Raw genomic sequence first — 15094 nt, 5'->3', positions numbered from 1 at the left:
CATCTGATCCTCGCTCCCAGCTATGGCACCCACCGCCTGCCCGAGAGGGTGGGAATGTGTTTGTGTACTGTTATGGCTCTATCTAACCATCCTAGTGATTTTCCTCACCATGGCAGACCTGGAGACGACAAGTGGTAATTACACTGTGGAACATGAGAAACTGAGAGTAAAGAGATGGACATGGACAGATCATTATGAAGCTAGTAACACCTTTTATTGTTGTTTTAATACTGTTTTGCTTATTTACTACATGTATTCTGCCATGTATTAAGTAAATGATTACCAAAATGTTCACTCAAGCCTTTGTTTCTTATACTCTCCTACAAACAATTCCACCAGAGGAGGAAGAGGACCGAGTGTAAGGGAGATGTATATATATTTCCTTTTATTTTTATCTTTTTACTCTTTATCTGTATAACGTTTTAAGGTAGCAAGCCACAAGGTGACTGCCCTGGCGTGGGAGTCTGCTGGGAATTTTCCCCTACAGGAGGGGTTTTTCACCCAGCCTTGCTACATACTCATCTATATGCATTAATCATTTTATTATTATTATTCATTTTATTATTATTCATTTTTATTGTTTGAAAGTTTGATTTTATGCATTGACACTGTTAGTTTAGGACCTATGTGATTTCCTCCACCCCCTCCATAGTCTGCCACAAATGACGGCGGCCCAGAAAATCTTATGAAGTTGGGTTAGCCTGATATATGTTTCACAATGGCAAACAGGAGGGAGATGTTGGGGTCATGAGGTCAAAAGTACAATTGTTGTCATTGTGTAACATGATTTGAAGACAATACCATGTTTGTGTTAGCAGGTGTCTATCTTACCAGATAAACCACATAACTTTTTGTCCTGTGAAAATGATGAGCTGAAACTTCTACCTGCACTCACGCATCATGTGCCTTGTTTGTTCCTCACTATAAAAATAAAGGACTGCTCAGTGAAAGGAGGCGAGGGCGAAGGAGAGTCAAGGTCGCATGGGGGAGAGGGGAAAGTCTCTTCTCTCCATCTGCAACTGAGGCCTTTTTTCACTTGCAGAGTATATACTCGGTACAAAGTTGTCGTGTGTTTCATTGCCTTGAGGGAAAAGAACCCGGCGTAAACCTGACACCCTGTAACCTCACCGTTCTACTTGAGTCCCTCTCACTTACACACATGCACTCTGTTTTACTGTGGCTAACCTTCATTCCTCTCCTTTCCAGAGCAAACCTCCACCTCTCAATATTTTCCTCTACCTGTTCCCTGCTCTCACTACAGATGACAATGTCATCTGGAAACATCATGGTCCACGGAGATTCCTGTCTAACCTAATCTGTCAGCCTGTCCATCACCACAGCAAACAAGAAGGGGCTCAAAAACGATCCTTGGTGCAGTTCCACCTCTACCTTGAACTCCTCTGTCACCCCTTTATTGGACTTGGTAAATTTATCTCTAGTATCAGGCTACGTACTACAGGCCTTTAAGACTGCAGTAATCAAACCTTTACTCAAAAAGCCTAGTCTTGATCCAGGAGTCTTGGCTAATTATAGACCAATATCCAACCTGCCATTTATTTCTAAAATCCTAGAAAAAGCTGTTGCTAAGCAGCTATCACACCACTTACACAGGAATGAACTATTTGAAGATTTTCAATCAGGATTTAGAGCACATCATAGTACAGAAACAGCTCTGTTGAAAGTTACCAACAATTTTCTCTTAGCCTCAGATAATGGACTTGTTTCAATACTTGTCCTCCTAGACCTTAGTGCAGCATTCGACACCATTGACCACAACATCTTATTACAGAGACTGGAGCATGTGATTGGTATCAGAGGAACAGCGTTAAAGTGGTTCCAATCCAGTTTGTTCATGTCCATGATGAACCTTCCACACGAACAAAAGTTAGTTATGGAGTTCCACAAGGCTCCGTGCTAGGACCGATTCTGTTCACCCTGTACATGCTTCCTTTAGGATATGTCATTAGGAAGCAGTCTATTAATTACCACTGCTATGCAGATGACACTCAGTTATATCTATCTATTAAACCTGTAAACACAAACCAGTTAACCAGACTTCAAGCCTGTCTAACTGACATAAAGGCCTGGATGACCAGTAACTTTTTACTTTTAAACTCGGGGAAAACAGAAGTCATTATATTTGGGCCTAAAAATCTCAGAAATAACTTTTCTCAAATTATAGCTACTCTAGATGGCATAACCCTGGCCTCTAGCACTACTGTAAAAAACCTTGCAGTTATTTTTGACCAGGACATGTCCTTTAACTCACACATAAAACAAATCATAAAACATTCTTTCACCTGCGCAACATTTCCAAAATTAGGAACATCCTGTCTCAAAATGATGCAGAAAAACTAGTCCATGCATTTGTTACCTCAAGGCTAGATTACTGTAACTCATTACTATCTGGATGTCCCAATATCTCCATAAAAAGCCTCCAATTAATCCAGAATGCCGCAGCCAGAGTCCTGACAGGAACTAGCAAGAGAGATCATATTTCTCCTATATTGGCTTCTCTTCATTGGCTCCCTGTAAAATATAGAATAGAATTTAAAATCCTTCTTCTCACATACAAATCCCTTCATAATCAAGCTCCTTCATACCTCAAAGACCTCATAGTACCATATTATCCCAATAGACCACTTTGCTCTCAGAGTGCAGGTCTACTTGTGGTTCCCAGAGTTTCCAAAAGCAGAATGGGAGGCAGAGCCTTTAGTTATCAAGCTCCTCTCCTATGGAACCAGCTCCCAGCCTGGGTTCAGGAGGCAGACACTCTCTATACTTTTAAGGCTAGATTTAAAACCTTCCTCTTTGACAAAGCATATACTTAGGGCTGGCTTCAGGCAACCCTGAACCATCCCTTAGTTATGCTGCTATAGGCCTAGACTGCTCGAGGACCATTGGTGCACTGAGCTTCCCTACCCTAACACCCCCCCCCCCCCTTTCCCTTCCCCTCCCCTCTCTTCTCTCCTCCCACCTCATGTATATTCCACCTATGAATGTTACTAACCTTGTGCTCTCTCTCTCCCCTAGTTTGTGCTCTCTCCCTCTCTCTCTGTTCTCTCTGTACCTTCTGCAGGTGTCCCTGGTCCTGGAGCTGTATATCGCTGATGTGCAGTTACTGGTCCCACCAACCTGCAGTGTCTATTTGTTGTTTATTGTTGCTGTTCTTTTCTCTCTGCTCTATCCACTCACCCCAACCGGTCGAGGCAGATGGCCGCCCAAACTGAGCCCGGTTCTGCTGGAGGTTTTTTCTTCCGTTAAAGGGAGTTTTTCCTCTCCACTGTCGCCAAGTGCTTGCTCATAAGGGAATTGTTGGGTTTTTAGTTTTAGTTTTTGTAAAGTGCCTTGAGATGATTTGTATTGTGATTTGGCGCTATACAAATAAAATTGAATTGAATTGAATTGAATTACACCTCATCCCCAAAAACCCTGAAGTAGGGACTTTGAATGTTGGGACTTTGTCAGGGAAAACTAGAGAGTTGTCTGATATGATGGAGAGAAGAAAGGTGAAGGATATCTTGTGTGTTCAGTAGACCAAGTGGAAAGGTAGCAAGGCCTATAGATTAGGAGCAGGGTTCAAGCTGTTTTATCATGGTGTGGATGGAAAGAAATGGAGTAGGAGTTATCCTGAAGGAGGATTTTGCTAGGAGTGTTCTGGAGGTGAAGAGAGTGTCAGATATGGTGATGAGTCTGAAGCTGGAAGTTGAAGGTGTGATGTTGAATGTTGTCAGTGGTTATGCCCCACAGGTTGGATGTGAGTTAGACGAGAAGGAGAAATTCTGGAGGGAGATGGATGAGGTCATGAAATCTGGCTGAGTTTATTAGCCAACCTAAAGTTTGACAATCCAGGGTGGGGACCGGGACGCAGAGACTCAGTCTAAAACACCTCTCTGCAGTTTCCTTAGAGCCGTCACCCTCTTCAAACCACATAGAGATTGTGTCTGCCCCTCGAAGATATAAATCAAATAAATCAGAAGTTAACAGAAGAGGAGTTATTCATAAAAACTTAATAAAAATTAAGACCACTCCTCTTATTGAACAGAAAAACAGAACTGTCAAATGTGGATTATTAAATATCAAGTCTCTTTCATCTAAATCTCTGTTAGTAAATGATTTGATAACTGATCACCAAATTGACCTACTTTATCTTACTGAAACCTGGCTACAGCAGGATGAATATGTCAGTCTGAATGAATCAACCCCCCTCAGTCATAAAAATTGTCATGTTCCTTGAAGCACAGGTCGAGGTGGAGGAGTAGCTACAATCTTCCACTCAAACTTATTATTAAACTTTCATCCTCAGAACAGTTATAACTTATTTGAGAGCCTCACTCTTAGTCTCTCGCATCCAAACTGGAAAACACAAAAACCAGTTCTACTTGTCATTGTGTACCGTCCACCTGTCCCTTACTCAGAGTTTTTAACTGAATTCCCTGACTTCCTGTCTGATCTAGTGCTTAGATCAGATAAAGTTATTATAGTGGGAGATTTTAACATTCATGTAGATGTTGAAGATAACAGCCTCAGCATTGCATTTAATTCTATATTAGATTCAATTGGTTTCACTCAAAATGTTAATAAACCCACCCACTGTTTCAATCACACCCTTGATCTTGTTCTGACCTATGGCATCGAAATTGACATTTAATAGTTTTCCCCCCAAATCCTGTTTTGCCAGATCATTCTTTAATAACTTTTGAATTTAAAATGATGGATCATGCAGCGTTTGGAAGAAAATTCTACTACATCAGATGTTTATCTGACAACACTGTTAATAAATTTAAGAAAATGATTCCATCTTTATTTACATCTATGCCAAGTATAAACATAGTGGAGGGCTTCTCTCTCATAGATCTCTCTGAATTTACATCAGTAGTTGCTTCATCTAAATTACCAACGTGTCTCTTAGACCCCATCTCGACTAGACATCTTAAAGTCTGCCATTAATTAACTCATTCTTATTAGACTTGGGAAATTTGTGTCTAGTATCAGGCTACATACCACAGGCCTTTAAGACTGCAGTAATCAAACCCTTACTCAAAAAACCTAGTCTTGATCCAGGAGTCTTGGCTAATTATAGACCAATATCCAACCTACCATTTATTTCTAAAATCCTACCACTGTTAAAAGTCACCAACGATCTTCTCTTAGCCTCAGATAATGGACTTGTTTCTATACTTGTCCTCCTAGACCTGCATTCAACACTACTGACCACAGTACAGAGACTGGAGCATGCGACTGGTATTAAAAAAGTAAAACTGAAATATCACACGGTCATAAGTATTCAGACCCTTTGCAGTGACACTCATATTTAACTCACATGGTGTCCATTTCTTCTGATCCTCCTTGAGATGGTTCTGCTCCTTCACTGGAGTCCAGCTGTGTTTAATTAAACTGATTGGACTTGATTAGGAAAGGCACACACCTGTCTATATAAGACCTTACAGCTCAGTGCATGTTAGAGCAAATGAGAATCATGAGGTCGAAGGAACTGCCCAAGGAGCTCAGAGACAGAATTGTGGCAAGGCACAGATCTGGCCAAGGTTACAAAAGAATTTCTGCAGCACTCAAGGTTCCTAAATGCACAGTGGCCACCATAATCCTCAAATGGAAAAAGTTTGGGACGGCCAGAACTCTTCCTAGACCTGGCTGTCTAGCCAAACTGAGCAATCGTGGGAGAAGAGCCTTGGTGAGAGAGGTAAAGAAGAACCCAAACATCACTGTGGCTGAGCTCCAGAGATGCAGTAGGGAGATGGGAGAAAGTTCCACAAAGTCAACTATCACTGCAGCCCTCCACCAGTCGGGGCATTATGGCTTAGTGGCCCGACGGAAGCCTCTCCTCAGTGCAAGACACATGAAAGCCCGCATAGAGTTTGCCAAAAAACACATGAAGGACTCCCAGACTTTGAGAAATAAGATTCTCTGGTCTGATGAGACCAAGACTGAACTTTTTGGCGTTAATTCTAAGCAGTATGTGTGGAGAAAACCAGGCACTGCTCATCACCTGCCCAATACAATCCCTACAGTGAAACATGGTGATGGGAGCATCATGTTGTGGGGGTGTTTTTCAGCTGCAAGGACAGGATGACTGGTTGCATTGAAGGAAAGATGAATGCGGCCAAGTACAGAGATATCCTGGAAGAAAACCTCTGCTCAAGAACTCAGACTGGGCCGAAGGTTCATCTTTCAACAGGACAATGACCCTAAGCACACAGCTAAAATAACAAAGGAGTGGCTTCGGAACAACTCTGTGACCGTTCTTGACTGGCCCAGCCAGAGCCCTGACCTAAACCCAACTGAGCATCTCTGGAGAGACCTGAAAATGGCTGTCCACCAACGTTCACCATCCAACCTGACAGAACTGGAGAGGATCCCCAGGAAGAATGGCAGAGGATCCCCAAATCCAGGTGTGAAAAACTTGTTGTACTAGCTCAAAAGGGTGCTTCTACTCAATACTGAGCACCGGGTCTAAATACTTATGACCATGTGATATTTCAGTTTTTCTTTTTTAATAAATTTGCAAAAATTTCTACATTTCTGTTTTTTTCTGTCAAGATGGGGTACTGAGTGTACATTAATGAGAAATAAAATGAACTTTTTTGATTTTGGCAAATGGCTGCTGACACAAAGAGTGAAAAATGTCAAGGGGTCTGAATACTTTCTGTACCCACTGTATATTAGAGGATTCAATGGTGGAATATACATGTGAGGGGGGAGGAGAGAAAGAGAGGGGAAGGGAAGGAAGGGAAGGATTAGGGTAGGGGAGCTCAGTGCATTGATGTTCTTTGGGCAGTCTAGATCTATAGCAGCATAATGTTGGAACTGGAATTTTCTCCCTCAGTTCCGCGTGTTCGTTTGATCGATAAAGCGGAGGCGATAAATAGTCCGTTTATTAAAACACACTGAATAAAGCAGTTGCAGAGCTCTGGGTCAAACTATCCCTAACATCAACAGTGTTCTCTGTCAGTTCACGAAGTCTGACTGACTATCTTTCCCTGACCCAGTGATAGTATTACAGAGTAAAATGTGCAATCTTTGAGGAAGTTGGCGTGTTCCTCTCCCATAGGTTGAGAACAGTGGGATGACCTGATGTATCACTGTTGCTATGCCTCCAGGCAGAGGTCAACCTGTCCTGCAAGACAGAGTACAACAACAAAAGCAACAGGCACATCTTATCTGATGTTATGTCTAGTTCACTTCTTGCACTGTGAGAAGCCTTGCAATTACTGAAAAACATTTTCATGTCATGCTTGTTGCTGTTTTGCACAAACCAAATGCTTAATGTAATAATGCCTTATACCTTAAGCTATAATGAAATAAAGCTAATATTTCCCACAATTCCTCCTTTTGATCTCTCCTCCAAGAGACCAACCCAAAAATAGGAAAACTTTTATCGTACAGCCATCGTAACATCTTCCTCCTCCTCAAACTCCGCTGCCTCCCCCTTTAGAGTGAGCAGAGGCATCCGGAGAGCCACCTGCTGGTGGTCACAATGAGTCTGTGACAGAGAGATCTAATACAGAGAATACAACAACAACGACACAATACCAGAGCAGTGACCATACCAGCGCGAGAAATGACAACAGACAATTGCCGTCTTCCCTTTGCCAAATGTGTGACTGAACCAATCATCCAAGGTGTTATTAATAACTGAGTGTTCATGCATCTGCCTGGACAGGGTCCATAGGCCCTTCAGAGCTTTGGTGACGGACCCATCTGGAGCTGTGTTGTTAGGGATGAAAGTACAACACAGATTCCCAAACATAGAACACACACTCCCTTTTTCAGCCAATAACATGTCCAGCACCATTCTGTTCTGTGCCGTCATTAGGGAAGGGAAGTGGGACCCCATTGCTCCGAGAGGCCCTCAGTGGCGTCACTAGTGAGATTGGTCAATCTCAGCAGGTTGTAATGTACGTAATTGATGCGATGCACATTTTTGTTGGGGGTGTCTGGGAAGAATGCCGAAATTATAGGTACATTTTCAAACCCTGTTGCCACCTGGTCTGCCAATTTGTATTCATCAGGTACCCCTCTTGGAACTCCAATTGCATCAATGTATGTGGTAGGTATAGGTGTAAACCTCCTCTGCCACGGGATACCTGCCACAGGAGATGACAGAACACAGATCAAACTGAAAAGAAGTCGGGGACCCCTTGACATACTTCAACTCAATACCTCCATAATAGAGCAGACAATAGTCGCTGGTTTTTACTGCTCTCTTACCTCTTGTCTCAGTGGTCTGGTCACGCTCATATTTCTCCCAAAGGAGTGTTCCCACCAATATCATTAGACTAAGCCCTACTACTGTAGTAGCTACAAACTGTAGTTTGTAACTGGGAAAACTTGAAAAATCGGCAGTGTATCAAATACTTACTTGCCCCACCTTATTTCACAGGACATTTGAAATCTTCTGAACACAATTCCATTACTTGTTGTTATTCCAAGTCATTAATACTTACATGTAAATTTGGATAATAAATAAAATGCTTATTAATTTTTACAGCAGACTAGCTAAGACTTTATAGCTTCAGCACAAAATCCACAGCAGTGCAGACTATTTTAACACAGGAGTGTGCAAAGTGTGCTGCCAAAGCTTTCAGAGAAGGTTTTACAGTTCATCTGCACATGTTGTGTTTTTTTCTGCAGGTTAAAGATACTGTTACTGTTGATATTGTACAATTCTGACTTTTCTTTACATTTTATAAGAATTACAAAATCTAGAACTATAATAAATTATTTGTTCCATAAAATTAATCTGGATATTAAAAATTGGCATTGGCCATAGAAAAACCCTAATTGGTCAACCTCAGATAAAAACTTTGCAGACTTTGTGACATTCCATTCTGTCGATGACGTGTATAATTTCTTCTGTTCCGGCAGAAGCCCATATTGCACTGATCAGGGCGCTTCCCATACTCTTACCTTCAGCACCCCCATACCAAAGAAGCTGGGGAGGGCTAGCGAGGCTTTGCTGCATATTCTGAAGGTAAATTGCTTCAATTGCACTTCAATTAAATTCAATGTGTAATGTATAAATTATTTGTTTTATAGCCAACAGAAGATCCAAATCTCTTCCTTCCAAAAATGAGTCTTGAATTTCAAGAGTTCTCTCTTGTTGCTCTAAGTGTGTCATTGCTGTTGGCACGATGCTGATAATGACATTTGAAAAAGAAAAGCTCAGTGAAGGACTGATTTTTTTTTTTATGTCGTATTACTACACACTCCATCTTACTTATCCAAAGTGTGTGTCAACCCTACTGTCTGTTATCTAGACAGAAGTCCTGCAGGACGCTATGCATGAGATAGATACCACAGGGTCTTACAAAAAAGCCTTGGTGGAGTGGAAAGAATTTATTGGGAAGTAGATTGTTTTATGTTTGAGAGAGTTTAAGGAAAACAAGATTACATTGGTTATCAAAGTGGTTTTAACTCTGGATTTTCTGTTTTATTACATTGATTTTTGAGATTAGTTATAACTTGAATTGTTTCCAAGAATGTAAAAGCAGTATTTGTAATATTGGATTAATATTCTACAAATTTCATATACATTGACAGTTTTGCATGGACACATTAAGCACAGACTTGAGAAATGGCTAATTATTAGTGTGATTGCTGAAAGCACACTCTTGTTCTCTTCACCATTTCTTCTTTTTATTATTATTATATTTTCTTCATCAGTTTTTTTGGCTTCTAAAGGTTCCTATACGCTTACAGTGTTCCAACTCTAAAATGTTAAGTACAGTGGGTACGGAAAGTATTCAGACCCCTTTAAATTTTTCACTCTTTGTGTCATTGCAGCCATTTGCCAAAATCAAAAGTTCATTTTATTTCTCATTAATGTACACTCAGCACCCCATCTTGACAGAAAAAAACAGAAATGTAGAAATTTTTGCAAATTTATTAAAAAAGAAAAACTGAAATATCACATGGTCATAAGTATTCAGACCCTGTGCTCAGTATTGAGTAGAAGCACCCTTTTGAGCTAGTACAGCCATGAATCTTCTTGGGAATGATGCAACAAGTTTTTCACACCTGGATTTGGGGATCCTCTGCCATTCTTCCTTGCAGATCCTCTCCAGTTCTGTCAGGTTGGATGGTGAACGTTGGTGGACAGCCATTTTCAGGTCTCTCCAGAGATGCTCAATTGGGTTTAGGTCAGGGCTCTGGCTGGGCCAGTCAAGAACAGTCACAGAGTTGTTCCGAAGTCACTCCTTTGTTATTTTAGCTGTGTGCTTAGGGTCATTGTCCTGTTGAAAGGTGAACCTTCGGCCCAGTCTGAGGTCCTGAGCACTCTGGAAGAGGTTTTCTTCCAGGATATCTCTGTACTTGGCCGCATTCATCTTTCCTTCAATTGCAACCAGTCGTCCTGTCCCTGCAGCTGAGAAACACCCCCTCAACATGATGCTCCCACCACCATGTTTCACTGTAGGGATTGTATTGGGCAGGTGATGAGCAGTGCCTGGTTTTCTCCACACATACCGCTTAGAATTAACGCCAAAAAGTTCAATCTTGGTCTCATCAGACCAGAGAATCTTATTTCTCATAGTCTGGGAGTCCTTCATGTGTTTTTTGGCAAACTCTATGCGGGCTTTCATGTGTCTTGCACTGAGGAGAGGCTTCCGTCGGGCCACTCTGCCATAAAGCCCCGACTGGTGGAGGGCTGCAGTGATAGTTGACTTTGTGGAACTTTCTCCCATCTCCCTACTGCATCTCTGGAGCTCAGCCACAGTGATCTTTGGGTTCTTCTTTACCTCTCTCATCAAGGCTCTTCTCCCACGATCGCTCAGTTTGGCTGGACGGCCAGGTCTAGGAAGAGTTTTGGTCGTCCCAAACTTTTTCCATTTGAGGATTATGGAGGCCACTGTGCTCTTAGGAACCTTGAGTGCTGCAGAAATTCTTTTATAACCTTGGCCAGATCTGTGCCTTGCCACAATTCTGTCTCTGAGCTCCTTGGGCAGTTCCTTTGACCTCATGATTCTCATTTGCTCTGACATGCACTGTGAGCTGTAAGGTCTTATATAGACAGGTGTGTGCCTTTCCTAATCAAGTCCAATCAGTTTAATTAAACACAGCTGGACTCCAATGAAGGAGCAGAACCATCTCAAGGAGGATCAGAAGAAATGGACAGCATGTGAGTTAAATATGAGTGTCACTGCAAAGGGTCTGAATACTTATGACCATGTGATATTTCAGTTTTTCCTTTTTAATAAATTTGCAAAAATGTCTACATTTCTGTTTTTTTCTGTCAAGATGGGGTGCTGAGTGTACATTAATGAGAAATAAAATAAACTTTTTTGATTTTGGCAAATGGCTGCAATGACACAAAGAGTGAAAAATTTAAAGGGGTCTGAATACTTTCCGTACCCACTGTATATTGTGGCGACCCATGCTATTAGTAATAGCAAGTAAGTAATAGCATGGTTACTTATGTTGTTTGTATTTCATCTCTGTGATTTTATATTAATTTTTAAAAGTTAAAATCGTCCCATTGGAATGAGTGGAAGAAATGATCTGACTTTACTGAAACAGATTGATTTCCATGAACCTTTATCTCTGGCATACGTGTAGCCAGAGACTCCATTTGAATTTTAAAATGCTTCAATATCTTTAATCTGTCAGGGCTGTGCTCCATGTTGTTATATCTTGTATAGTTTTTTTTATTAATTTAAGTCTAAAGTGAGGGATGTTACAGTGTTTTTCTTCTGTTTCACAATGTGTGACGTCACCAGTTAGAGTGGAGGACAGGTGTTTTTCCGACCAGAAACAATTCTCTCAACTTCTCTCACGGCTTGTTTTAACTGTACAAGCACAAAACTCACCTCAGAAGTTGCCACATGCCTCTTGTCTCCACTTGTCAAAATATATAATCCACAAGAGTTGTAGTTTTTGCCATCGGAGCCTTAATGAACAGGCAAGTCGCATTTCTGCCTCATTGACCTCAATAGAAATTTGCTGCCAGCAGCTCTTGTCTGAGGCTGTCGGTCTAAACTGCTCTCACGGTGTCATTTTAACTCCAATCTGGACATACTGCACATGGTGTTGTTGTACAAGATGTTAGGAATCTAGCCACTCAATGAATTTCTCCCATACAATGAGTATTCTGTGAGAAAATTGCGAGCCTGTCATGGTTGAAAACAGCATCCTTGCTAGGTAAGAGTCTGTGTTTCTTTTTATTGGCTATAAATGGGAAAGTAGTCAGTTATCCTGTTATAGTTCAATGATAAAGTGCTGGGATGGCACTTGGCTGATGCAGGTTCAAATCCTAGGGAGATCATTGTTTAAACTGTGTGTGTATTTCAGTGTACCTTGTTTCTGTTGATTGGTTTTACAATTATTACAAGCCTCGCACCTGATAAAAGCCCTTCATTTCAGCACATATCAACATTTTGATTTTCATTTTTAATAATGATTTCCCCGTAACATGTAGCTAAATTAGAACATTATGCTTTGTTGTAAATTACCAATAGACACTGGTAGTGTTTCAATTATCTTACTGCATGCTTCATCCAAATGAAAGCAAATTTGGCTCAAATTTGGCTGTAAAAAAAACATAAGATTAATAATCACTATGACGCCTACATACTTACAATTAGAAACATGTTTTCATGCTTGTAATATGCTGAACATACTGTATGTAGGCCATGTTTTCCAAGATATTATCATGTGTTATAATTGGCAACCACTATGTGGCTAGTTACAAAACACAAAATCTTCAAATTTTCTACAATCATTATTCCCATATGCTTACAGATAGAATTCTGATTTCACTTGCATGTCAGTCAGTCACCAGCAGGATGCAGTGTGAAATCAAGAATTACAAAATACAAATAAACATTACAATTCTTTTATAAACCATATCTTCTATCTTCTGCTTGAATGCACATGTCAGCACAGTCGATCGTTTAGCACATATAACATACAGCTTATCCAACTCTCTTCCACCACACTTTCTCAATGGAATGAGGCATCTTTTAAGGCCTCTAACCCTCTGACGTCATATCCCATACTAATTAGGTGGGGCTATATATACCCGGAACTCATGTTTGCTCTGGTTGAAACAGGAAATTCAGGAATGGAATGCAGTGCGTGTTGTAATGGAATGTTTGCGAATGTTTGATCTTATGGAAATAATGGGTAAATAGAACGACAAGTGTGCACCCTTGAAGCCTATGTGGAATGTTGGTGATTGGTGAGAAAATTATGGCAAAGGTAAGTTTATAATTGCAATGTTCATATATGTGTGAAGAAGTGTAAATGTGCTCAATGACTGAAATTTATACTATTACTACTATGTATTTGGGCTATGGTTGTTCCTGTTGGCTTAGTGACGGTCCACTCCGTCACAGTGAGCAGGACTGTGTTTGTGTGTCTCTGTGTTAGTCCTGTGATAAACTGCTGATCTGACCAGGGTGGACCCTACCTCTCACACACTGCATGCTAGGATTGGCTCCAGGATAACCAGTTGATGATGAATGGATCTTGTATCTTGTAAATAAACAAAAAAATGTTTCCTTCAGAACTTATTTAGGTGAGAAATTCACCTTTAACAGAGAAAACACTTTCACTGTGAAGGTGATAGTGATGACTAATGTGCAGGAGTTTCCCTGCAGCACTGAGCTGAAGATTCACTGAAATGAACTGTTTAGACCAGTGAATGTACAGATGTGAAGGCAGGAGTATGGGGCTCATCATGACCTCATGACATCATGACTGAATGATCTTGTAATAAACTAAAGTCAATGAAACAAACATTTTCAAAAGTAGAATCTTACCTAGAACAGGTGCTGCAAGGCATTAAACCATTTTGTATCCAGTGCCATTTTATAGAGAGGAGTTTTGTAGAGATGTGCAGTCCTCAGGGTCTTCACTGTGAACTGGACAAACCACAGTGAATAAACTCCGGTAGGAAGAAGTTAATGGAAAACACTGTAGTTGAAATATATTCTCAGCTGTAACATAAAAGACAAAAGCAGTGATGTTAACATCATTGTACACAGCTGCTTCAAATGTTTTGGCCTGTGCATTTACCAACCCTGACCCAGACCCACCATGATAAATGCACAGGCCAAAATATATCAAATATAAAACCATAAAAACATAGTTACCAGAACAGATTATGACCCATAAAATTATCCAATACCCTGAAAACAAATAATAACCAAAGTAACTCTCATTCCAATTACTACATAGAACAGCTATACAGTGGTGTGAAAAAGTGTTGGCCCCCTTCCTGATTTCTTATTTTTTTTAATGTTTCAGATCATCAAACAAATTTAAATATTAAAGATAAAAGATAACACAAGTAAACACATCATGCAGTTTTTAAATGAAGTTTTTTATGATTAAGGGAAAACAAAATCCCAAACTACATGGCCCTGTGTGAAAAAGTGTTTGCCAGTACACTGGACAGTGTGGGAAAAGTGGGTGCACCACCTCCCTCTATTTTACAACCCTGGAACTGACGTTATTATGTATCTTTATTATAGATACCAGTCTCTATACAATACATACTCGCCCTATACGACCAATGTACAAGTTCTGTTCTCCATTCTATTCCACTATAATTATAAAGTGACAAACTGCCACCCTGTGTCCATCTGCTCTCTAACCAGAGTAGCTGTTGTGGATAAAGTGGTCACAGTGTCATATTCATTACAGTCACAAAGATTCCCCACAATATAAACAATTCGTCTTTCCTGCTATTCTATTAACTTGTACATAGCTCAGGCTTATGAATAGGATCCAGCTATTATTCATTGTAGCAACCTAGCTCATTGATGTTTATCATTAATGCTAACCATTGCTGCTTCTACCAATAATAAGCTAATGCTAGCCATGCTAAGCGAAGGCTAGAGGATGGAGGCAAAGCTACTGCTGACGCTGTTATGCCAATGATCCATCAATCCATTATCTATACCTGCTTATTCCTAACTACGGTCGCGGGAATCTGCTGGAGCCTATCCCAGCTCTCTTTGGGTGAAAGGCAGGAGTACACCCTGGACACCAGTCCATCGCAGAGCCACATACAAACAAACAACCTCACACACTCACACTCACTCCTATGGGAAATTAAGAGTCACCAATCAAC

Source organism: Mastacembelus armatus, chromosome 10 (assembly GCF_900324485.2).
Source record: "Mastacembelus armatus chromosome 10, fMasArm1.2, whole genome shotgun sequence".
Taxonomy (NCBI): Eukaryota; Metazoa; Chordata; class Actinopteri; order Synbranchiformes; family Mastacembelidae; genus Mastacembelus; species Mastacembelus armatus.
This window is presented reverse-complemented; position numbering follows the sequence as displayed.